The sequence below is a fragment of the Anguilla anguilla genome, chromosome 8, assembly GCF_013347855.1.
Source record: "Anguilla anguilla isolate fAngAng1 chromosome 8, fAngAng1.pri, whole genome shotgun sequence".
In the NCBI taxonomy this organism is placed as follows: domain Eukaryota; kingdom Metazoa; phylum Chordata; class Actinopteri; order Anguilliformes; family Anguillidae; genus Anguilla; species Anguilla anguilla.
Window position 1 is genome coordinate 10,017,282 of NC_049208.1, and position 26,972 is coordinate 10,044,253.

Below are 26,972 nucleotides of genomic sequence, written 5' to 3' on the forward strand. Positions count from 1 at the left end.
CAGCAGGATCACGAGGCAGCGGCTCCAGGAAAGATGGCCGAAAGGCTGCCTGCATGGGCCCTGGGGCAAAAAAACTGCTCAACCACCGTCAGAGAACCGCAGCTCAGATACTCACAGCTCTGCGGTTTCACCCTCTGAGACCCCATAACATTACATTTACATTACAGGCATTTAGCAGACGCTCTTATCCAGAGCGACTGACACAACTCTTTACATCGCATTTACATCGCATCCATTTATACAGCTGGATATATACTGGAGCAATGCAGGCTAAGTTCCTTGCTCAAGGGTACGACGGCAGTGTCCTACCAGGGAATCGAACCTGCGACCTTTAGGTTACAAGACCAGCCTCCTTACCCATTACACTACCCTGCCGCCCACACATAACTCCATACGGTCAGAACACTTCGGTCAGCTGTCCACCAGAGCTACCCGGCTTCCGGTGCCCTGGGTCGTCCGGAAGGCTCAGAAGGGAGTTTGTCGGGCCTGGGTCAGGTCCAGCAGGAGAGGAAGGGGGGAGGCAGTGCCGGAAAACGAGTCAGAGAAGAACACCGCGCCGTGTGCCCCTGGAAACATGAGTCAGAGTCAGGAAGCCAGAGAAAAATCTCGGGACCGGAAAGCGTCGAAAAAAAAAAACAAATTGCGTCACCACGTGGAAAATGTGCAAAAGCGAGGAACGCCCACTCGGACTGGGCCGGGACCGCCGATAGGGGGGGGGAACGCGACGGGAACGCGCGGGGCAGAGAGGGTGGCCGACCCTCTGCGCGTTCTCTGTCCACGGCACAAACTTTGGGCAACGCGGGCTCTCCCAAATCGCTCCGGCTGAGCTCGGGACGGTCAGCTGAGGGGGCCAAGGGGGGGGGGGGGGGGGCTTCCAGAGAGAGCGCCAGCGTAGTCCTGCGCGACAAAAAACGTGACAACGCGACTCCACTGCGCCGCTTTGGAACAGCGCCCCCTGTCTGCAGGGAGTATAAGCGCCCAACCCTGCTCAGTTTTACAGTTCTGCTTTAGCATTTATAAGGGTGGCACAGTGGGGCAGTGGCTGCGTGCCCATGTGGGTTTCCCCAGGTACTCTGGCTTCCTCCCACAGTCTACAGGCATGCAGGTTAGGTTAACTGGAGAGTCTAAGTCATAAAAAAAAAAAAAACTTTATAAAACATCCCATAATAACAAGCTGGGGGGGCTGCAAGCAAGCGAATGTATTCATAAACGGGCCGTGTTAAGGAGACACGGCGACAATACGGCCTCAGGGTTCACGAACGGCAGGGAACAAAAAAAAGAGGCATGCTCGCCTCAGCTCTATTGAGAGGAACCGCATTCCTGAAGCACCTTCTCAAAGCCTGAGCGCTAGTCAAGCTAGCCGCCATTGCGACATGCGCTACAAAACGCGCCGACAAGATTCTGAAGCAACACTCTTTTTCGCCCTCCGGGTTTTCCGCGTAGGCGTCCGTGTTGAAAACCTTTCTTAGAAAAGGGCCCAAAAAAAAAAAAAAAAAAAAAAAAACGCGAACGAGTGAAAAGACAACAAAGCCGGCATCTGCTTCCTGCAGGACCACATCAGAAAAGTACAGGCAAACAGCCGGCGCAACTCGCCCTGGGCAAACGGCCTCTCGAACACAACGTCTACAAGACCACCGCTACGTGCACTTCCTGCGCTTACGCGAGACGCTAACACTTAGCTTACTAAGGCATGCTGGGGCCCATTTTTCCCCCTTCCAGTGCTCTCAGCTGCACTGTTATTATGATGACTCATTCCCCCCCCACCCCACCACCCCACCCCCCCATCTCAGCCTCAGTGGAATGTGTGTGATGTATTCTTTACCTGTATCATTATCGCCCTCATTAGCATCTGCATATTTACTCAAACAGCCAACGTGTGGGCGAGTCCCATGATGGCTCTGTCCCTGTAAAACCTCAGTCACACTCACACATCACGACTGTAAGATGCAGCCTCGCCCCTCACAAACAGGCAGATGTGTCAAGTTGGACACTGCACTCTCTTCTTGGCTGGACGAAACATGTCCTTAGTAGCCGCTGGCAACAGTCGAGATAAAGTATTGTGTATGGAAAACACACAGAGAGGCGATTTGCATTGCAAATTTAAACTGCCAGTGTTCAGTTCGCTCCCTTCTGGACAGACCATGGCAGGCAGGCAGTGACTTGACCCCACGATGCGTCAAACTCTTTCTGAAAGCCCGCCCAACTGCTATCAACCCGTCAGGCGCTCCTGTGAAGGTCATAAATCGAAAAAGACAGCAGAGCACAGAGCGACGGCTCATTCAGCAAAAGTCCGGGCGTCCATCTTGGCTCAAGTGGACACACCGAGTGCTATTGATAAGCCTAGAGTGAGGCCCCGGGGAGAGTACTTCCTCTCCTGCGCGTGACTTCTGGCGGATATTCCTCTCCGGAGAGCAACGCCGAGGGACCGATCCGTGACCAGGCCTTTCGCCGAGCAAACACCCCCCGGGGCTGACAGGGTGACGGATCTCCCCCTGGGACACAGGCGACGGCGTCCGCCAACGCGCTAACCGGGACGTGACCTCAGGCGCCCAGAAAGCAACCGCCGTCGTCAAAGGACGGGTGCCGGGGATCCCAGAAACGGGCTCCACCCCCCCCCCCCCCCCCCCCCCCCCCTCCGGCCTTACTTTCAGCAGCCGTGCCCCCCCCACCCCCCCAGGCCTGACAGAGACGCTCGCATTCCAAAGCAGCCGCTGATTTCACTTGCAAATGAGGCCGGGGCTTACAAGTGGTCCCAGTGTCAAACATGATTAGGGAGTGCTTAACTGCGCCGCCAGAACCCCCCCCAGGAGGCGCTCTGGAGTTTTTGAAATCCAAAATCTTCAAGGTGAAGCTAAATCAAAAGGGTTTAAATCGCTATGCCAATTCACTCTAAGTCTAATTGTCCATGATCCCAGAGAAAAGCATCCTTTTTTTTCTCCAGGCAAAGTGAGAATCCATATAAAAAAGTGTATTTGTAATACATAACCTATACATTTCTGAAATAAAATGCATTCATATTTTATTTTAGGAAAAGTGTTACATGTAAAGTATATAAAGTATTGCATGCATATCTTTAATGCATTGTCAATGAATAACATGTTTGAAAGTGCATGTGATGTCATAATATAGCTGAATAAACTCGATAGTTCCGGTCCTGTTTGCTGATTAGTGTGGAGCCATCATATCATTCACAAGATACTACAATAAAATACAATATAGTTCCCATACATCCATTTACCATTTACATTCCAAATACTTTTTTGCATCAGGGGAAGGCACCAGTTCTTGCTTATTTGTGTTTTCTATTTCATACACCTGTCCAGTGGGCATTCTCTTCATACACCTGTGCAGTGGGCCTTCCCTTCATACACCTGTGCAGTGTGCCTTCCCTTCATACACCTGTGCAGTGGGCCTTCCCTTCATACACCTGTCCAACGGGCATTCCATTAATACACCTGTCCAATGGGCATTCCATTAATACACCTGTCCAATGGGCATTCCATTAATACGCCTGTCCAATGGGCATTCCATTAATACACCTGTCCAATGGGCATTCCATTAATACACCTGTCCAATGGGCATTCCATTAATACACCTGTCCATTCTCTTCTCCTTTCAGCAGCGGGAAAAGAAGTCGCTCGTCCGTTTGAAAAACGAGAGCGAGAGAAAGAAAGAGAGGGATGACCGAGAGAGGTGAACGAAAGTAAAGGGAGCGAGAGGAAAACGATGACTTGCGAAAGGGAGGGAGGCAAGAGAGAGAGAGAGAGAGAGATGGAGAAAGAAAGAGAGGGAGAGAGAAAGGGAGTGGCTGCTAAGGTCACGGGGATTCCTTCGTCCCCTTCGCTCCGTTTACCTCAAATGCGTAGCACCACCGCGGCGGCCATGATGCAGAGGTGCCACTCAGATGGGTAGCACGGCCGAGGCGGCCATGATGCGGAGGTGCCACTCGGTTTAATAACGTCCTTCACAAGAGTCGTTTCTAACACCAGAAGGCGGAGAGACGTCGCTAACCCAGCGTAATACCTATTCTTGGCTCGGGCTGATTGCCTTGATAGGGTGTTAATATATGTACGTTACCGCTGTCGGGATGCTTGCCACATTACCCATGCAGCTATTCTGGCAGAGTTCTTGGGTGTGATTTTATGTCCTGGTGCGCAGCTGTGCCATCTAAAAAAAGAGGCGGGAGGGCTGCTGGGCGTCTCACCCAGTTAAGGCGCTGTCTTCCGCAGCTTCGATAGGCCCACCGGTCAAACCGGACCAGGCCCGTGCCGTCATAGGCCTACTGTACACATGATTAGCTCCAGTGCCGCTCGGGGAAGGGAGAGTTTTGGCTGCATTACATCACATTACATTACATGCATTTAGCAGACGCTCTTAACCAGAGCGACTTACACAACTTTTTACATAGCATTTACATTGCATCCATTTATGCAGCTGGATATATACTGAAGCAAGTCAGGGTAAGTATCTCGCTCAAGGGTATGATGGCAGTGTCCTACCCGGGAACCGAACCGAGTCCGTAAAAAACCGAACTGGACATTTTCAAATTGGAAGCAAAGATTATGCAACGAGATTATGTACCTCGGTCTGATTTCCCAGTATTAAGTATAGAGCAGCTTCACCAAAACGAAGTAGTGCAAAAAGGCAGGCCCCTTGTCACCAGGCAACGGTCGCACACGTCGCTGTCGCTACGCAGTCACCGCTGTGACATTTGTGGCGGACTGACGCAAGTGGAACTTTACCTGCCTCGTTCCGACCTGTCTCGCATCTACCGCGTCAGACTCTGCCCCCCCCCCAACCAGCCCCCGCCCACGCCCCTCCCCCCTCCCCATGTTATCAGTGACCGCAGAGGGGTGCGTGTGCAGCACGTGAGCACGCTACCTGAGCATCCTACCAAAGGTCTCCTGTGACCGCAGTGCTGTTTATAGCCCCCCTCTGTAGCCCCGCGTTAGCCCCCGCACTGCTAGCCTCTTATCGCAGAGCCAGATCTCCGACGTGCCGGCACTGAACGCGGCCCTTTCCTGAGCGCGAGGGGCCCCCCGGCTGACTGGCCTCCGCTCCGCGGAGCGAGCGAACCAGCAGCCGCCTGATCGGTGACGTAACGGAGATTCCGCCCTCCCATTGGCTCTCGCGCGTCATTTCACCCCTCCGGTTACGCTTCCTCTTTTTCGTCCACTTCCTACTTCCTGCCGCAGGGCCCCATCACGCAGGCTGCGGCGGTGGTTGCATCCGGGCCTTGTTCGCGTGTCTCGGCCTCGGCCTCGGCCTCCCGCCAGCTGTCAATCAGCAGAAACGCAGAGACGGGATTGGTCCAGAGTACAGACAGGCTAAGGGAGGACATGACACAAAGGTATAAGTCCGATTTTAAATGAACTTATACCAAAAGTAAGTTTGCCAACAGACGTTTTTCCTCCTTTTACTTTTCTTCCACACTACACTACACGGGTTCTTCAGCTGTACTCTGCTGTTCATCGTTCCGCACAAAACCTGCCAACTGCCTCAGGTAGCTCCTTTCAAACCGCAACTGAACCATCTAAGGGTGTCTAAATAATATCAGAATCGCAGCACCCGCAGAGCAATAAATCAGTGCCATTTTACATATCAGCACATTGCCGATACCAGATATGATTAATGACCCTGCCTACAAGCATCAGTTGTCTTTTCCTCGCCCAACACATTCCTCGCCATCTTCCACGCTGAAAACCCACTGCCTGGAACTCAACCGCCATCAATCGCCGTCTTTGTCCGCTGGAAAGGACGGCACTGTCTGTGACCGTTCCAGTCAGCACTGTTTCTACGCAGGAAGTGCACCGCAAACTCAAATATTCGCGTTGCGTCCAGAGCGCCGGTCTCGTCACCGCGGCTCATAAATCTGAGCGCTCGCTGCGATTGTTTCGCGCGACAATGAGTCCTTTGAGGCCTCACAATGCGTCTAGTTGTGCCTTCGGTTTTTTTTATTTATTATTTTTTATCGTCGAAAAAATCGGCCCGAGAATTTGCATAGGAGGAAACCACGTTTCTAAAAAAAATAACACGAGCTTCTGGCGGTCGGCGATCCGGTCGAAAAAAAGAAAAGAAAAAAAAAAAGGGAACGTCAGGGAAGACGCGGAACGCCGCCGGCACTTGACGTGCGACTGCAACTGCGCTCCCCCGCTGGGTGGGCGGAGGTGACCGGCTTCTTGGCCTTTCACTTCTGTAAAACGATCTGTTCACACGCAGCGCCCCCCCCCCCCCCCCCCCCCCCCCCCGGCCGCCCCCCCCCCCCCCCCCCCCGTCCCACTCCCTACACTCTCAGGGGAGAGGGGGGCGTGGCCAGAACCCGCCAGTCACGTACCGTTGCCACGGTGGCACGGGGGGCACTTCACCCCGCGCGCACTGCTCCGGAATCCCCTCCAGCGGTCTCCCTCTTCTGACGCAGGGCCCAAACCCCCCCACCCCCCCCCCCCCCCCCCCCACACTTGGTTCTTGAGAACTGGCAGCCCCCAAATAGCAAGCTGCTGAACTCGCAGGGACAGTGGCGGGGGGGGGGGGGGGGGGTTAATTAGAGAGCATCGGCCTTTGGGCACGAGGGAGAGAACTGGCCTGCTGGGGGGGGGGGTAATTTGCGATCGACAGGTGGCATAAGTCAGGACATCCCCCCCCACCTCCCCCCAATGCCTGCGTTACTCATTAACATTTAAAGGGTCATAGCTGTCGAAGTACCAACAGGCCAAATGCTCCAGTGGCCAGGGAAAGGGGTTGTGGGAGAAACATGGCAGGTCAAAGCCAAGCACCATGCATGCCGTGGTGAGAGATATGGACTGGACTGGCATTTTAGTGGCGAATTAGCGAAAGTAGCCTGGGTTCAATCAAGATTTGCCCATAACCTTCACCCGAAAATTACTTATAATTGTTACCCTTTTCCTGACAAACACAGCTTGACAAGTTAATTAAGGTTACCACTGAATGGAAAACTACATTACCCTGATGTGGGTTCCAATTGACCTCATTATAACCAAATTGATTCAACTGTTTTCCTTACTGGATAATGATTAGCATGCTAGCGCTGTGGTTCTCACAGTGTCTACCTCCCACTGCACTGCTCCCACAACCCCTAAAAAAGAGTGCGACCCAGAGTCTGAGCTTCACGGGGCTGGGGCTGGAGACCTCGCGGAGACCAGTCACAGCTTCGTCGGGAGATTAACGCTTAGCGACAGCGGACAGCAGGCTGTCTGCGGCGTGGGGGTCAGAGAGGTCCACAGCGCTGATCGAACTTCCACTGTCCAGACGCATCGCAAACTCAGGCAGCGCTCAGCACCAGCAGGCTGGGGGGGGGGGGAGGGGGGAACACCGCCGGTTATCTTACCGAACCTCCCCCCCCCCCGTGCGCTGCACTGCTTTATGGGCCACGGCTCATCGCCGTGGAGACAGCGTGTCACTTGACACAGTTTTTAAAAAAAGATTTTTTTAAACGCTCCTGGGCACAGCTTGAGAAGGGGCTTGTGGGATAGGTCGTCCCGCTGAGCCTGGCGGCCCTCAGGCTGTCCTCTTTTAGGGAACCGCCCTCCCCTCCCTCACCTCCCTCCCGACAGACAGCGTGGCCCCAACAGCTGCTTGCGGGACGTCGAGAGAGGGGCGGGGCAAAGCCGCGAGAGAGAGAGAGGGGCTGCAGGTTCTCAGCTTTCCGAGAATCCCGATCGGAAAAACGCCTTTCTGGGAACGCTCCCGCTGGGATGGACGCGGTTAAAATTCCCAGAGCGGACTCATCCGCCGGCGTATACCCGCCAGTGGGGGAAAAAAAAAAAAAAGAATTATTAAATCAGAGAGAAACCCTGTAACTCCTTCCAAATACCCAGCATACCTAAGAACTCCCGAAACCTTCCGGAGCCAAGCGTGCGCTATAAAGTACGGAAGGAAATCCGATGCCTTTTTTATCGTGGAGTACGCCAGCGCTCTCGTATAAATCAGTGCGTAATCACGCGGAGACAGGCGCCGACTGCGGAGAGAGGGGGAAAAGATCTTTAGCCGCTCTATTCCGGCTCGGCGTCCCGGTACGGGTGGTGTAAGGCGACACAGCTCAGGAGGTAAGAGCGCTTGTCTGGCAGTCGGAGGGTTGCCGGTTCGATTCCCCCGCCCTGGGGCGTGTCGAAGTGTCCCTGAGCAAGACACCTAACCCCTAATTGCTCCCAACGAGCTGATTGGTACCTTGCATGGCAGCCTGTCATCGTTGGCGTGTGAGTGTGTGTGTGTGAATGGGTGAATGAGAGGCATCAATTGTGAAGCGCTTTGGATAAAAAGCGTCTTGCTCAAGGACACTTCGACATTCCCAGGACGGGGTTTGAACCGGCAACCCTCCGACTACCAGACAATCGGTCTTACCTCCTGAGCTATGTCCCTCATTAAAGGGACCCAAAATGAGCACCATCGGTTGACTGATTGGGACCATTGACCTTGCGCCCCCCCCCCCCCCACCCCCACCAACATGCCACCCACAGACCAGGAAGTACCCACGGCAAATATGAGGAATGCAATGCTAAACACACCCTGCAAAGTGGAAAAACACTTATCTGTACTTGACAGGGACAAACCCTCTGCAGCAGGAAACGCAATCGCAAAAGAAATAGTTCTGTTCTGGATCTCAGTGGAGTTAGCAGACGGTTCCTTAAAATGAGTCGACAATCTGCAGGAATTTTACTGGTGTCCAAACGGTAAAGGTATTTCAAATAAAGTACATGACCCAGGTTTTCTGTCAATACAAAAAATAAAGACATGCGATTGGTTCAAATATGTGAGCCCCAACAGACGAAGGACAGCTTCAACGATTTAAAGGGTCATGAAGCTGTAATCTCCCATTTTTAAATGCCCAGCTTCCCTTAAGAATAATGACCGTCGGGGTGAAATTCAACAGCACTGCTCCTACATGTTCCATGTCTGCATTCCCCAGGAGTTCAAAGGTTAACTCCTGAGTCACTAGGCAGACTACAGGCTACAGCTGTGGCCTATAAATTAAGACATTAAAACTCTGACGCACGGACGCAATGAGACAGAACTCAACAGGTGCTACGTCAGCCTGGGGGAGGGGAGCGGTAGGCTAAAGCAGAGGGAATGGGGAGAAGGGGGTTGTAATTGGCTGATCAGGGACTATTCCAATTATGACCCAAGCGATAAGGTGTCAATTACCATTGGCTGGAATGGACGGTGAAAGGTGAAGCATGACATCACGCTTCCTTTCCTTGTGGGGCGCATGAGCTATTTGGTAGCTTCTCATGTGAAGGTGGGCCTCTTTCTTCAGAACAGTAAACCGAACAGCGGAAGTCAGTCTTTTCTCTGCGTTTCCTGCCCGTACGTTTTTTATTCTTGTGTTTCCTTTCGAGTGTTTTTAGAAAGAAAAAAACCCCAAAAAAAAAACCTTTTCAAGATTGCAATCTGGTTCTAATTCACTGGGTTTCATTTTTAGAACAACGCAGTAAAAATACACAGGGAGCGTCGCTGAAGTGGGGCATATCTCAACCTCTTTTCAGCTCCATTACAGGCAAACAATTTCACACAGAAGCCTAATGGTCCCCGTGCATTTCCATCCGCTGTACTTCTCCCGGGCGGCTTCTGCAGTGTCAGCATCAGCGCGGAATAAAACGTCTTGCGCTAAATCGACTAAATCGAATCCATTTCACTCCCAAACAGCGGCCTGCATTTCACTCCCTTCTGGACTCGTGTGAACTCGGTTCGGAGTGGGACCGATGCTGAACGTTTTACCGCGCTGGCAGGGGTGAGGGCGAGGTCGCCTCCGTCTCTGAACTCCTCGGAGAACTCGATGAGAAGCAGGACGCCGCGGTGAGCAGCTACGGATCGGATCTGTGCGAACGCTAAAGCACCAGAGCGACCTCTCTTAAGAATGGAGTTGCCATAACCTGTCCTGAACTGGGGTAGGGGGGTGGGGGGGAGCAACCGAAAGGGCACGTGTCCTTTTTCCAGGAACCGGAGCCAAACGAGGACGGGAACAGGGAAGCCCGCTGGCGAGGGTGGAACTCCCCGGAGGGCGTTCGGGCCAAATCGCACCATTCCCGGCATGGGCAGCGCCCCTCTCTCTCTCCGGAAGCGTCTCATTGTGTTCCCCGGGCTCGGCGTTTCGTCCTTAATTTTTTGGCGCGCCGGCCTGGCGTTCGGCCTCTGCGGACGCTGGCCCCCGCCCCCCTCCCCCCCAGCTGGCTCTCGAGACCCACGCTCACAGAGCTCCACCATAACCTCAGCCAAAACAGCTCCAATGCTGGCAAGGGCATTACACACCGGGCACGGGCGCTATTTATACCCCTATTACACCCAATATTACACCCCTATTACACACAATATTATACCCACTATTTATACCCCTATTACACCCAATATTACACCCCTATTACACCCAATATTATACCCACTATTTATACACACATTACACCCGATATTATACCCACTATTTATACACACATTACACCCGATATTATACCCACTATTTATACACACATTACACCCAATATTATACCCACTATTTATACACACATTACACCCGATATTATACCCACTATTTATACACACATTACACCCGATATTATACCCACTATTTATACACACATTACACCCAATATTATACCCACTATTTATACACACATTACACCCAATATTATACCCACTATTTATACACACATTACACCCAATATTATACCCACTATTTATACACACATTACACCCGATATTACACCCAATATTACACCCAATATTACACCCACTATTACACCCCTATTACACCCAATATTATACCTGCAATTTATACTCATATTACACTCATTATTACACCCGATATTATACCCACTATTTATACCGCTATTACACCCGATATTATACCCACTATTTATACATACATTACACCTGCTATTAAACCTGCTATTTATACACATATTACACCTGCTATTACACCTCTATTACACCTGATATTATACCTGCTATTTATACTCATATTACATTTGCTATTTTACTCATATTACACCCGCTATTAAACCTGACATTTATACCCCTATCACATCCGCTATTTATACACATATTACACTCATGCCATGCAATGCTTGATTTCCCACAGATCACTGTCACTGTTCACTGTCTCTGTTTCTATCACTCCAACACTAAAAAAAAAAACCTGCCTCAAGATCAGGGGGTCTTTTGCGCACGTGGATAATTATCAGAGAAAACCAACGCAAGAACAGTGGATAGCCTTTGGCGAGAGTGCGCTCCCAGCATTTGTCAAATTCCCCACCTCCTCAAAATCTTTTTTTTCCTTCCTGCTGAGAAACATTCCCATCAGGTTTTCTTGAACTAACATGAAGGTGACAACAACAACTCTTAGTTACCCGTGGTTACTCTGAGGCAGGGGTGTCCAACTCCAGTCCCGGAGGGCCGCAGTGTCTGCAGGTTTAACTCCAGTCCTGGAGGGCCGCAGCGTCTGCAGGTTTAACTCCAGTCCTGGAGGGGCCACAGCGTCTGCAGGTTTAACTCCAGTCCTGGAGGGCCGCAGTGTCTGCAGGTTTAACTCCAGTCCTGGAGGGCTGCAGTGTCTGCAGGTTTAACTCCAGTCCTGGAGGGCCGCAGTGTCTGCAGGTTTAACTCCAGTCCTGGAGGGCCGCAGTGTCTGCAGGTTTAACTCCAGTCCTGGAGGGCCGCAGTGTCTGCAGGTTTAACTCCAGTCCTGGAGGGCCGCAGTGTCTGCAGGTTTAACTCCAGTCCTGGATGGCCGCAGTGTCTGCAGGTTTAACTCCAGTCCTGGAGGGCCGCAGTGTCTGCAGGTTTAACTCCAGTCCTGGAGGGCCGCAGTGTCTGCAGGTTTAACTCCAGTCCTGGAGGGCCGCAGTGTCTGCAGGTTTAACTCCAGTCCTGGAGGGCCGCAGTGTCTGCAGGTTTAACTCCAGTCCTGGATGGCCGCAGTGTCTGCAGGTTTAACTCCAGTCCTGGAGGGCCGCAGTGTCTGCAGGTTAAACTCCAGTCCCGGAGGGCCGCAGTGTCTGCAGGTATTTGCGCAGCAGCCAATCAAGGCTTTGAGAGCAAGGAGTGTGGACTCATTAGTCAATAAAATAATCAAATAGTCAGTCATGTTGGAACATCAACCGAAAACCAGCAGAAACTGCGGCCCTCCAGGACTTCAGTTTCCCCTTCCTTACCTTACCTGTTGTGTACAGTTAGTACTGGCAGGGAAAATTCGAATAATCAGTTACTGAGCCCGGCTGTGCGTGGCTGCACTAAAAAAGAAGGAAAAGAGTTCTCTGGAGAAACGCAGCACTCACCAGCCCAGCAGGATGAAGGCGGTCTGAGAGGCAGCACGTGCCCCCGGTGCATTCTGGGTAACGGAGGCGCTGTGCGCGCGATGGTGTCCCCGCCTGCCTCAGCACCGCGTTCGACGAGGATCGCGAGTCCTGACGCTTTCCCCCGCGTCAGCCGGTTAGCGTGACACCCCTCTCCATGGCGGGGCAGGCCCCCCCGGGGGTGTAAATGTGCCTCTGAGGGGAAACGCTCTGGAGCTGAATCCGACAGACTGACGAGTCCCTGCCAGGGTCCTCCTCCGGCACTGTGTCTGCAAAAGAGATGTGTGAATGTGAATGAACGTGATTCTGTGGCCTGCTTAAATCTGTCTGTTAAAAATATCTTGTTAACCGAGTGTAAATTCACACATAGAAAGAGTACATGCATACTTTACATACATGCATATGTATATATATATCTCAAGAGTCAATTAAATAAAAAGTGCCAGATGCTTGTTAATCTTTCAATCAAAGAATTCAGAATAATATTAAAATTCAGTAATGACAATTCAAAAGTCAGTTCTCTGCTTAGCCGATAGTGGTGGCCAATCCATCAACGTCAATCCGTATCTATACATGTCATAATTATAGATGACACATATAAATATTTCTATTTCCAACAGCAGTGCAGATCCAGCCATCGTTAGCTAGGCCTGCAGACTATGCCGGTGCGGCACCCTAAAACAATTTGATATTAAATTTAGACTCGACGTTATTATCACGTAGTATATCATATTATAAGCGAGGTGACATACGACACAGACGTATAGGCACAGGCGCGTGACTCCGTGGATTCAGACACCGGCGTCGTATTTGATAACGCGCAGCGCCTCACGCAGCGGCTGTCGACGGAACGGCGTCTGAGTGACTGGCGCTTCCCCCGTCCCGCGCGGTTTTTTTAGGGGGGGTGGGGGGAGGAGCTCTCCGCGTCGCTGTGACTCCAGCGGAGGCGTCCCGACCCTGGGGGCCAGACGGGCAGGCGTGCCGAAAAGCACCTTTAAACCTGGGAATGGAATCTCGCCGTTCTCAGACTCTCTGCTCACATAAACGGGGTAAGGTTTTGGGGTAAATGCACGGGGGTATGTTTCATCCCCCCGAAAAACGCCTTTCGGATACCAGCGCCTAATGGGCGGGTCGATAAAGCGAATCTGCGGACTCAGCAGCTGGAACAACAACAGCGGCTACTGCAACCAAAGGGTTCTTCTAAAAGCCATGTCAAACTATAAGACTGTGGGTGTGTGTGTGTGTGTGTGTCGGGGGGGGAGGGGGGGGGGGGGGTGGGGGGGGTAATTATATTACCCAGCTGCAAATGGTTACACCTCAGACAAGTTCGAACCTGGTCATGGGTGTCAAACGCAGCGCAACACTGGCAAACAAGGGATCATGGGAAAGACCTTTAAATGACCTCACTGCCACACAGAAGGGGGGGGAGAGGTCGTCGGGCCTAATGTCTCATTAGCGCTGTTTCCATGTGAACGCACTCACGCATAATTAATGCAAAGGCTTCACAAACTCTGAGAGATAGACAGACAGCGGACCCTGCTCTTCTCAAATGGGTTTCTATTGACCTGCTGTACCAGTCACTATTTCACCAAGCCTTTCTGCTCTCATTTGCCGAAGATCGACATCTCCAATCCCCCTGAGAAGCTTCTAAATTGTTTCGATGTTGCCTAAAACAAATGTCTTGGATTTTTTTTAAAAATGCTGCAGTGAAAATATTTTCAAGAATATTATTCAATTTTTATTGAATGCCCGTTGCTGTGTAGGTTTCATTACAGCAGAATATATGTTCGTGTCCGCTACAGGGGACAAAAATGAACTGCCAGGCGTCAGCAGGCAGTGGGAAGTGGTCCTAGACTGTCTGACACGGGCCCTCCTGCGCGGGTCGGGCACCGCTGCTGTGGCGGGGCGGGGGGGGGGGGTGGGGGAGGGGGGGGCACGTGATGCCGGGTGCGCGCGTTTCAGAATGACACGGACCCGGAAACGCAGCGGCGGCGGCGCTCCTGCCCGTCCCAGCCGCTATTCCCGTCTCCAGAGCGACGGCCTTTAAAACGCCTCCCCCCCCCCCCCCCCGAAAGGGTAACCGGAGAGGCGGCGGAGCGCGGAGAGTCATGTGTTACTCAGCGGTGACGGGGACCCGGGAAGTGGGTTAGTCAGACACGGCGCGCGCGGCGAATCTCCGCTCGGAGAGCTGGCGGGAAAGAGCGGGCGCATAGCTGGAACTGACGCGGGATTACTGGCTGTTTACGGTAAAAGAGCGCTAAGCCTGCTGCCAGCTCCGCCTCTCTCTCTCTCTCTCCCTCTCTCTCTCTCCCTGTCTCTCTCTCTCTCTCTCTCTCCCTCTCTATCTCTCCCTCTCTCTCACTCTCTCTCCCTGTCTCTCTCTCTCACTCTCTCTCCCTCTCTCTCTCTCTCTTTTTCTCTCTCGGCTGGAGCCTGGCACTGCCGAGGCATTTTTCCACCGAACCCAGGGAGAGAGGGTGGTGCTTTATTTGGGGGGGGGGGGGGAGGGGGGGGGGAGGGGAGGAGAAAGGAGTTTTATGTACTGGAGACCGGCTGTGCTTATTTAAAACTTTCAAGGTTTTTTCTCCGCTCGCCACGGCTGGATCGCCATGGCGTTAGCAGCATGTTCTGGGAGTCCAGCCAAGAAAGTCCAGAAATGATTAGAAAAGTATTCAGAGAGAGAGGGGGGGGGGGGGGGGGAGAGAGAGAGAGAGAGGAAAAGAGAGAGAGAGACAGAGAGTCAGTCAGTAATTCACAGTAAGTTCTCTGACACACAGCTGACCCAGAGTTTGACCTCAATGCACCGTCTGGTACAGAAATTGGCGCAGAAAAAAAAAAAAAAGAAGGAAAAAAAAAAATCAGAGGAGATGATACAGCATCCGGGAAATGATTTAAATGCGCGAACGCCGATCCAACAGACGCGTGTGCGAATCCCCTCCCGTCCAATCACGGCATCGAGGCGCTGACGCTCTGCAGTGACCCCGCGTACGACCTTCGCTGATGATGTCACGGCTCAGCTGCGCTCTCGGTGGTGGGCCGGGGAGGAGCGTCGTCGTCTCCCTTTTCCTTTCATCCGCTTTCTGCCACAGCTCTGGCCACTCGCTGTTTACGTCGCAAGACTAACACGAAGAATCAACAGACCGTGACTTTCTTTTTTTTATTTTTTTTTTATTAGATCACATTTTTCTCTTGAGGAAACGCAGTTTCCTGCTGTGTCTGAATGAGTCTGTTCAGCTTCGCTTATTAACTCCGGAAGAGATGCGCAGAAATAGACTCGTTAACAAATAAAATCAATTTAAACAAAAACAAAAAAAAAAAAATCTGTAATTCGCGGAACGAAACTCCTGCTGTGCAGGTCCTGGAGAGACTCAATCAGACCCTGTCGTTAACCACACAGGCCTTCGCTCCTGGAGTTCATATTTCGATTAGGCCTAACGTTCAACTAATTAATAAACACCTCGCTTGATATTTTCATTACGAAAAATTTGAGTGACTGCGCTGGGGGTTTCAAATACCTTTTTGAAACAGACATTTTACAAATCGTGTTTCCTTGCTGCTTTCCGTGCCTAAGTGAGATCACACCAAGGTATCGGCTGGACGAGGTGCACGATCAACTGGCGAGAGAATTCTAAGAATTCCCTTCCTGTGATTGGCCGGGAATTGAGCCAGTAAACAAACAGGATCATCTGTTTGCTTTCTGCTTCCTCCTGACGGTGACTCAAACCAAGCGGAAATTCGGGAGAAGCAAAAAAGGAAGTATCAAAGCAGGAAAAAAGAGAAAAAGACAGTGAGAGTGAGAAAAACTGACAAAGAGCCAGAGATAGAAACAGAGAAAGACAAGGAAAGAGACCGAGACAGAGAGGGAAAGAGAGAGAGAGAGAGACAGAGAGAGAGAGAGACAGAGGGAGAGAGAGACAGAGAGAAACAGAGAAACAGAGAGAGAAAGGGAGAGACAGAGACAGACAGAGAGAAACAGAGAAACAGACAGAGAGAGAGAGAGAGAGAGAGAGACAGAGAAAGAGGGAGAGAGAGAGACAGAGACAAAGAGGGAAAGAGAGAGAGAGAGAGAGAGAAAGACAGAGAGAATAACAGGCTCTGTTGGGCGTGAGGTCGAGCGAGGCAGAGCGCATTCTCTCTCTCTCTGCTCTCTCAGGTCAGACACGCTGCAGACAGACAGTCAGACGGCTGGGGGGCGTGAATGTGGAAACAAAGCATTCGGCGTTAACGTTAACACCCTGACCGGGAGAGCAACAGCGTCCGTGTGTGTGTGTGTGTGTGTGTGTGTGTGCGTGCGTGCGTGCGTGCGTGTGTGTGTGAGTGTGTGTGTGTGTGTGCGTGTGTGTGTGTGTGTGTGCGTGTGCGCAGCGCACTGTCCAGAGTCTTCGCTAACACACACACACACACGCGCTCCAAATCAAACTCACGCAGACGGGTTCACCTCAGGTCCTCAGCTCGCAGTCAGGCCGCCTGCGAGCGTACGCCGGGCGTGATGAATATTTTCCCTCCTTAATGGGTTTATCTCAGCCGCGCGGTGGACACACGGAGAAAGCGCGTCTCGGTCAGAGGGCAACGGAAACAAACGCAGCGCTGCGCTAACAATAAATCGCCCACTCGCCGCGCCGCCGAAGGGCTAGCTGCCTCCACTTCAGCAAGGGGGCTGGGGGGAAAGAACAGAGAGAAAGAAAGAAAGAAAGAAAGGAAGCTATAAAGCTACTGCTGTGTTTCCATCTGTGTGGCAGGCAGAGCAGGCCCTACACAGCGCTTCGCTCCCCCCCCCCCACACACACACACACACACCCCCCCCCCACCCCCTGCAGAAAAGCACAGCTCGGTCAGAAATGGAAAGGATACAGTGCCGTGACGCGACCACCGTTTCCAGATCGCAGGGCTCTCCCTCTCCTCAGACGTGGACGCGGTCCAAGCCAGCTCTGCTCCACAGAACTCGGGCTGGGTCGAGTCACTGAGTTCCAGCGCAAGCTATTTTAAGCCCAGGCTGCTCGAATTAAAAAAAATAAATAAATAAAAATCTTGAGGCGACATCAGTCTGCCCCATAACGCTCTGGGTGTACGGAGTAGCGTTCTAACACAATTCCCCGCTTTGTGCTGTAAAACTTTATTTTTCTAAGGCCCTTCCACAAAAGTCTGTTTGTTGCTTTTTGCCAGCTGGACAGTTGTCAGGTTTTCTGAAGTGCCAAGAGTTAGATTCAGCCCGAGCCGTTTTCAAATTCGCCGAGTTTTCGAAGGCGGCGATCTTCATTTACAAAGGGCAGAACTGTAGAAGGGAAGCTGCTGATTGGTCATCCTAATTCCGAAAATAACGGTCGCCTGCCAAGTTTTTTTTACCAAGTTATTTTGCTCTCAAAACAAATGATGGTCCATTGTTCTACTGCCCACTCAGAAAACACCCAACTATGACGGTGCTCCCGATGACGAATCTACAGGAAAACTAGCCTATAACAACATCGATGGGAAATGGAAAACTAGGCCGGGGAGAAAACATTAGCCTATTATTGCTATTTTCTTTCCAGTTTTCAAAAGGAAAAAAGAGCACTAAAGCCACAATTATCTTTATGGTGTGACACCCGGAGACAATGGATTTATTAAGGTCGTCGAATCCAATGGATGGCTCTCGTTTATGAGGCCTGTCCGTCAAAGAAAGGAAGGTAATCATGGACCGGACGCTCATTGCTTGGCACAAAACTGGATTTCACATTTTTAGTCCTCGGATTTTTTCAGACAGGAAACGTCCCTTTTAGAGTGACTCGTACTTCCTGCCGCTCGCCACACAGCGATATTTCACGTTGACACTGACCATAATGTCAAAGGAAACCACTCAATGGCACACCCCATCTCTGGTATCAGGAAAAAAAACAGCGGGGATACATGCTAAGGCCTACAATGAAATGGAAACTAGACCCCGAGAGATTCATCAAAGGGACAAAAGAGCACTTGAAATTCCATAACGATTAGTTTCAATCCTGGATGCTGATTGGCTGACCGGAGAGGCCACGTTCTACAGTGACTGTAAATCTGATACAGTAATGAGTATTCAACCAGCTATTCCCCATAAATAAAAAAATATCTTTCTGGGTTAGCATTAGTGACCTCTAATGGCCCACAGTCCATGACTTAAAAAACAAGAAGAAGGACTGAACCGTGGGGGCAGGAAGCCTTTCTCCATTTTAACTTGCAGAGTTTCGGGGACTGTTGCCGGGGGCAAACACACACGTGCAGAGGTTGGGACATTCTTCCAGAAACTTCCGACCCGCGCGTGGAATGAACGCCTCCATTCCAGACTCGGATCGGGCCCCGCCCGCTGCACCCTGGGAGAATCGAGGAATCGCTCCGGAAGCCTTCGCACCCCCCCGTGCAGCGGAGCCCGAGGGGTGCCAGCCTCACCCCCTGCCCGCCGGGTCAAACTGGGGCACGCGGGCACCCCTCCAGAAAAACCGGGGGAGGAGCACGCCTACGCCAACGACTACCCGGCGGCCCGCGCGTCGCGCGCCAGTGACGCGGTGGCACCGAGCGCGCCGGACCCTCGCCTCCTCCTCGACCCCCCCCCCCCCCCCCCGACCGCCACTCAGAGGCACTGCCCTCGAGGAAACGGGAGACTTCGAGAGACGAGCGGGGGAAAAGCGAGAGGGGCCAGCGAGTTCGCAGACACGGATCAATAGCTTCCGCCCCGAACATCCTGTCGAGTGGGCCCATTACTTTCGAAGGCGTCGTCCTAATATGGGCGTGTGGGGGAGGGGGGGCGGGGGGGGGCTGGGACGGAAGAGAGCACTCTCATCTAAGAGCGAGAACTGGTGGAGACGGCTGGCCCCGCCCCACCCTGTCGGGGTGAAGCCGGGGCGTGGGGGGTAGGGTTGCCAGGGCAACCCCCTGCGGAGATGGGCAGGAAGCCGCCCGCAGAACGCGGGCCCGCTGACACGAGCGTACCGATGTTATTACATCTCAGTTCTCTAACACATTCCCTGATGCGGTGCTATTCTCGGGAGGGGTAACGCTAGTACAGCACAGCGCGAGTGACTCAGGGCCCAGGCCATACCAAACATAACAACCACCCTCAAACCAGCTTTCAGCAGCGGCATGGGGCTGCAATTAAGGAACCTGTAACTAACCTGTTAGCAAAGCTTGCGTTGTCGTGGAAACCTTCAAGCAATGCACTTCATTTTAATTATACCAGTAAAATATCCTTCCGGCTAACTGGTCGGCTAGAAAATAATGTTACATAATGAATCATGGAGAGGGGTTGTCTTCAGCAAATCAGTCATAGAAAAATATTTTTTTAAATACCCCCGAAATTAAACACAACTATGAGCTGTTCAAACAGGAATGCAGATTTGAAGCCACTTCTATGGAAGCAAATCACAGCTGAGACCCACATCCTATCCACACTAATGTGTCTGTATGACTTGTTACTCAGGCATTTCTTTTCCAGCTATGGGACTCATGCTCAGAGTAATGTCTAAATGTTCATCTATAAAGGCACACCCAGTGTTTTTTTTCCAGCCCTTTTCCATCCACCCCCGGCCACACATGGGTGGACCTTTTCTATCTGTGTGAGACCTCAAACACCCCTGCCATCTGAACGAAGAGATTCCATCGGGAATCTTTTGCCAGTAGCCTGTGTCTCAGCTTAAGTGTTTTTTATCTCAACAACTTATGTATACAGCTGTGCTGAAATCCCACAACAGATTTTTTCCTTAGAGATTTCCCTTAGAGATTTCCCTTTTGCAGTCAGGATCGGGAAAAAAAAAAACAACAACAACATTGGTTCAGTGACTGTGGAGGGTCTGAATATATAAGCTACACAAGCTACGCGTCTCGTTTATTTAACGCTGGAAACACTCGCCTATTTACGCCCACTCTCGTGCCTCTTAATTTCCACCGCAGGGCGAGAAGCTCTCGGTCCTCCTCCAGGTCAGCCTGGGGGCGCTGGGACCGGGAGGCAGCGTAAACGCGTGGGCCGGCCGGTGTTTCGTTTTTTTTACACAGCAGCGCAATTATCCACTTATGAAGCAGCGATTAACGGCAGCTTTAAAATCGATTACGAGAAGCGTCGTGCTATTACTACGAAAGAAAGGGCCTACAGCAAGGATATTCAAATACACTCTCCCTTTGCATACTTCCTTTCAATGTTTAACCACATCGTCATGTTTCATTACATTCCTCCTCAATTTTTTTTAAAAGTCCACCTTCCCTCCTGTTTCCTGAACTACTCACCGATTAACCGTCTCCCTCCCTCTCTCACTCCCTCTAGGCTAATACTTTCTCTACCATTCTCTCAGTCTTATTACATTCAGTCGTTCGCTGCAACGCTTTAATAAGAAGCCACACTCTACAGTAAGTCTCTCTCTCTCCCCCTCTTTCTTTCTCCAGCCATTTTTCCTTTCCCTGATGCCGTGGGTAATGTCCCTGTTGGCTGTGCACAGTGACCATCAGACTGCTGCGATGTGGGAGCACAGCCATCCACGGAAAGGAAGCGGTCCACAGGAACTCCGCACTTATCCGAAACTTTCACCGTATTCTATTTCCGGAGGGAACTGCGGTGACCGGCAGACATCTCCGGTCTGCCACAAGTGGACTGCCCAATATTCCCAAAAAATTAGACGGCATACGTTCACCAAGATTACAAAAATGAACTGAACGCCGAGAACACAGTACACTGAGGTTAGGCTTCTGTCCAGCTTTTGTATTGACTAGATTTCGGGGGGGGGGGGGACAAAAAACAGAAAGAACACACACACACACAGACTGAAATCAGCTTCAATCAGTGTTTAGACAGAGGGAGACAAAGCAGAGCCCAGTCGCTTCCCCCCGCAGCTGCTGTGTCTCCCTGTGCCTCGCTCTCCGGTTACAAAAAAACCGCCCTTTAAGGTCGACGGCTTTCCGCCACAAAGACGCTTGTGTGTCCCGCTCCGAGGCGCGGCGGTGTGTCACAGCAGCCGCCGTGCCGCCAGCTACCGTTGCCCCCCCGGCCCCCCCCGGGCCGTGCTCGGCGGGCCCTCTGGGGACGGCTCAGCTGTCAGCCGGGCGCATGCCTTTCCCGTTTGGACCTGACCACCATCTGCCGCCCGAAAGCGCTGAGTAACAGGAAATGGGGCGAGGGGGGTGGCCCCGCCCCCGCCCCGCCCCACCCCGCCCCGCTTGTTTACTGGACCCGGCTGCTCCCTCTGAACTTGGCCGCTGCGGAGAGGGCCGGCTCCAGTGGGGACGCGTGGGCTTGTGGGGACGCGTGGGTTCGTGGGGATGCGTGGGCTTGTGGGGACCCGTGGGTTCGTGGGGACGCGTGGGCTAGTGGGGACCCGTGGGTTTGTGGGGACCCGTGTGTTGGGCATGTATATGAGGGGGCGTGGGATACAGAGAGAGAGAGAGCCCGGGCGTGTAGTTTAATGGCACCCTGTGCCTCATTGGGTGATTTGCGCTTATCAGTTTATTGTGGTGAGCGTGTTTACATGTCTGCGTGTGATGCAAGTGTCGGGTGTGTGTGTGTGTGTGTGTGTGTGTGTGTTTTCAACAATCAGTGTCTAACCGCGTATCTGTATCTGTTTAGACAACCTGTCTAAGCACCCATTTCTGATGTATTAATGTGTATTTGTGCATGTGTGTGCGAGCGTGTGTGTCCGTGTATGTGCGTGTGGAAGCCTAGAGGTGTGTCATCGAATTAGCTGAACATCACTTATCCACTGAGTCAAATGATTTCCTCTTGTCGCCCATTTGTCCTTCGCACAGTAACACAATAAATAATAATTCAAGGACACAGAACAATCACAGCGAACAACCCCTTTCCAAACTGCACATAAAGCCATTAATACTCATGAACTCTCTTTACAATCTCCAGCATTGCCCCACCCCTCGCCGATACAATCTCCTGCAGGTACAAGAACACTTCGCTGGTGGTGAATCATTCTCGCATTGTTTACAAACCCTGTGACTGTACTCCAAATAAACAAGGCCTGAACAGCTCTGAGGTGACTACGGTTGGCGTATTGCTGCTCAGTCGTAATTCAAACAGTCGACGGAGCAGCGGAAGCGAGCAGCGCCTCTGGCTGAGATGTGTATATTTTTCCTACTTCAGACTTTTTGGAAGGAAAAGATACGAGCAGAACAATATACCGGCGATAAGAGATCTGGCAAGCGGCAGGTTTTTTGTTTTGAGATAAACCATCTGCGGGTCAATGTTTGCTTCCTCTGGAACACTGCAGGCCTACACTAAAAGGCTCCAGCAGCTGCAGTGTAAACTGCACTCTGTGTGTGTGTGTGTGTGTGTGTGTATACAGGATGTGTGTGTATGTATATATACAAAATATGTGTTTGTGTGTGTGTGCGTGAATGTATATATACAGTATATGTGTGTGTCTGTATATACAGTATATAGCCTATATATATATATATATATATATATATATACACACACAGTATATGTGTGTGTGTGTATGTATATATAAACAGAATATGCGTGTGTGTGTGTGTGTGTGTGTACGTGTGCTTTTTGGATCCGTATGCTTCACAACACCAGAAGACACAATGGCCTGCATTCAATCAAGTTATCCAGAACCTTGACTCACAACTTAATGCAAGCATTAATGTCTTCCTTTGGTATTGCTTAAATTACTATTTCTTAAATTAGACTTTTTTCTCTTCATCTATAAAATGCTGTTACGTACAGTAACATGAGTTAGTAACATTAGTTAGCATGAATTAGCTAATTATTCCAATTAGTCTGGGCAAATGGCACAATGAAACAATCTGAATGTGATGAAGTGTGCCTGTTGCTTTAACAGGATTTCTCTTGCCTTGGTAATCGTTTTGTAGGCCACAGCTAGAGGGACAGTCATGCCGCAGGCATGCCCGAGCTAAAGTTAGCCAAGGAGGGGAATTTCAGAAATTCGAGCTGCGCTTGCCTGTCGGACGTTGATCTGCGCTTCGCGTAGACGGTCGGGTACTCCCGCCCGCTTATCCAGTCGAGGGGGGACGATCAGCCGAAGGTGACAAGCAACAGGGACGACGAGCGACCTCAGCCGACCAAACTTCCCCCTCGGCTCTCATACGCCACAGTCCTGTGGTCCGGGACGGAAGAACGGTCGTCCCCGGGGGGCGTCCGGACCGATTTAGCCAGCCCCCTGATTATTCACCCAAACGCCCCTCCAGCGCCGGGCCCGAGCGCAGCCCTCCGCTAACCAGCGCGCTACTCTTAATCAGCTCACGTCCATTAGGACGGCGGCCATTTTGCTATAATCGATCTGGCCTGCTGCTTTTCCCCTCAGCGCTTCCGCCGGCTGCTCATGACTAACGGAGGAGGGCAAAGGGCCTCCAGCAGCGTCCGAGTCAGACGTAGTTTGAGTTCCTGCGGGGCGTTGGTACCGAGAGGGGTTTCTGTGTCCTGCTCAAACGTCCACCGGGAGGCAGACGCCGGGCTCGCCTGTTCCTCTCCCAAAACCCTCTTAACGCCGTGGAGACACAACAGCTTCCCCCGGGAACTCGCTTTCATCACGCTTTCACACCCGCGCCGCACTGGAAGCATCGAGTAACGTTCCCGTTAGCCTAACCGTCGCTAACGACGAACCTAAGCGCTTTAGTTTAAGGGACGACTTGGACTAATAGGGAAGTCTAATAGAAAAAGATAAATAAATAAATAAATGCTGCGAAACACAAAGTGCTTTCCCTGGGCTCACGGGAAGGCCCTGAAGGGAAGGTCTATTTACAGCAGTGCGCTGCGGCGCTGCACCAGAGCTGAAAGTTTTTATGAGGGCTCTACACCACGTGGGCAGTTTCTGCCCGTTTGTGGTTGTCATTCTCGTCTGTGGTGCAGTTCCAAGAAAGCAGCCATTCAGACCGCAAGACACAAGAAATTTTGGGTGTTTTCTGAACGGGCCATTACATTACATTACATTACAGGCATTTAGCAGACGCTCTTATCCAGAGCGACTTACACAACTTTTTTTTACATAGCATTTTACATTGTATCCATTTATACAGCTGGATATATACTGAAGCAATTTCGGTTAAGTACCTTGCTCAAGGGTACAACGGCAGTGTCCTTACCCGGGAAGCGAACCTGCGACCTTTCGGTTACAAGCCCAGTTCCTTACCCACTGTGCTACACTCCGTCCTATACACTCCGCACTACCGCGCGCTCAATGGAAACGTACCTTACAAGGCAGTACATTAAAAAGCCAATTTAACCGGAGTTCGTTCTCCCTGCAATCGTGCTGCAGATGAATAAATGCTCGCGTCTGTCGTTTGAAGGTGTGCCACAGTGAGTGGATTTGCGTTGTCCAGCCCCCCCGCGGAGAACCGCAGGGGGAATTCAGAGGCTTGCAAACCACAGTGATTCTAAACAGGGGGAATAACATGCAAATTCAAAGTCGATAAAACAAACACATTTACGATCGTTGCTGTCCTCTGGGTTTTGCTAAGAGACGGAGAGAATGAGAGAGAGAGAGAGAGAGAGAAAGAGAAACACTGCAATCTACCACCTTCCCCCTTCTTTATCTCTCTCCCTCATCCTTGCGTCGCAGTCACTTTCAGTTGATCCCCGGCGGGCTACGCGGGTAATCTGAGAAGGGCATGCAAAATTTACACGGTGAATCAGCACTAACCGAAAAACCACGGCGTCCCCTGGACGCTGTCCCGGGACACGGCAAGACGAAACCGCTCCACCGGACAAACAGGCCGAGCTGTCGACAGCGACGTACACAAGACACGCTCCAAAAATGGAAGCGCAAAGCGGATGCGTTAAGACTTGCGGGGACCAAAAATCACAAGCTTCAGAAATATAAATCATTGAGAAAACTGGCAGTTAAGAGCCAGGACGAATCGCCAAAAACACGCGGAGGGTGGTCTTCCAGGGAGGACAGACGGTACTGCCGTAAAAAACAAACCGTGAAGATTTGAAGTTAGGCTGCTTTAGCGTTGCGACTGAATCAACCCCCCCGAGTTTAAAAAGCAGATGTGTCAGGGTTCTTTCTGTGTGGTGACTACCGTGGTGGTGACTGTCGTGGCATGAACTCTGACCCGGAACTCAATAAACAGCACTGCCGGCAGCACTTCCTTCCAGATAAAGTGTGTCTAAATTAGACTTTCGAGGGTTGGCATAAAAAACAAACAGTAAATTATATTTAACATGATTAAGAATTATTTTACCCCACATGCAATTTCCCTGATAAACTCCTAACCTACTAATCCTCACCTCCTCACCTCCGCTCTCTGATAGCTGGTGTACTTGAAGCTCTGTTATGTTGAGTCTGGAGCTGTTTTCCTGTCTTGCGCCGTGTTTATATTTGATATAATGTAACCATGGCGAAGCCAGAGACAAATTTCCAGAAATGGATGATAAAGCTCCGCAATCTAATCTTGGATAAATTAAGGGAATTCCTGACATATTCCGCGCTTGACATCATCAAAACCATCCTTGAGAAAATGCAGATTACAACATTTTGGCAGGCTGCGGTGTACTTGACAGTGATTCTCCGCACAATGAGCACCACTGGATAATGCTATACTATATTTGTTTTTAGTTCTTGTGAGACACCACAAGGCACGTGTCAAAATCAGCATATTTTAATGCGTATCTGATAAGGTGTCACCTGAAAACGAAAACAATTACAGTTTCAAGGAAAGTGCATAATTTGTGTAGGTGTTTTTTACCCCCAGGCTAAGGAAGTTCTGTGTGGAAGAACGAAGAACGAAGGGTGGGCAGGTTCAAATTAATTGACAGTTGCGTAACAAGCCGTTCGGCTCAGCCGTCGGGTTCTCACACCCAGCTTTCGTGCAAATGGATGCCAGCCTCCCTTGGCAAAAAGCGGCCATGCACACCCTGATAACCACAGAGACGACAGGTGGAGGAGAAATAACAAACCAACAGTTCACACGTTTACGAGCAACGTGTTCTCCAGGGTGTAGGAGGGATGGCTCAGCACAGCAAAAGTAATCGTCGCCTGACCTCCCCGCCCCCCCACCCAACCCCCCCCACCCCACCCCACCCCCCCCCACCTCAGCCCTGGGGTGCTGTTCTGTCAGCAGGCTGTGAGGTAATCTAGCGCCAGGCTGAGGAATCTGCTCGCCGAGCGGCTTCCCGTAGCACGGGACCAGCAAAGTGCTTCCTGGAAACGCCCGGACCGGGCTGAGGGTTGTTTTGAAAACACGTTCAAGACCAAAAGCCGGCGAGGAAAAGTTAGTCTTCTGTTTGGCGGGTGGACCCGGGGTGCAGAATCCCCCCCCCCACCCCCCAACCCCCCCAAGAGTGAACTGGCTGGAATTTCCTTTTGCACAAACATTTCTACCCATTATGGGTTCCCCAAGGCCCGGGTTCCTCCTCCTGAGATCGTGGGATACGAGGGAGGCCGTCGGGCCGAAGCTCCATCTCCAGGGAACCGGACGCATTTTCCCAAGAACCCTGGCCCGAGAACGAGGCCACCGGACTTCAGCGTTCGAATAAGGACCCGAGACGCCCTCTCTAACGCGGGACAGACTGACCGGAGAGCGCAGGGGTGAGGGGGTGAAATATGAGGGTGAGCGGGTACAAATGTGAAGCCCGAAAGCGTAGGAGTTACAAGGTTTGCAAAAATGCAGTCGCACTAGAGCCATTTGTGCCTTTTACACCACCCCTGCCGTTCCCATCATGCATTTGGTGTGACATCTGTCTTCTCGCGTGAAAATTTCTAT

General features: G+C 51.5%; 1 long non-coding RNA gene across 3 annotated transcripts in view; it reads right to left on the reverse strand.

Annotated features, from left to right (window-relative positions):
• Nucleotides 1-26,972, reverse strand: part of LOC118232821 — a 54,445-nt gene that overhangs the window by 13,309 nt on the left and 14,164 nt on the right. For 2 of the 3 annotated variants that reach the window (XR_004766406.1, XR_004766405.1), the window contains exon 2: nt 12,285-12,571. This is a non-coding gene — a long non-coding RNA (uncharacterized LOC118232821). Of the gene's footprint in view, nt 1-12,284; nt 12,572-24,907; nt 25,273-26,972 lie in introns of those variants that run through there. The other variant, XR_004766407.1, reaches the window with a different exon arrangement.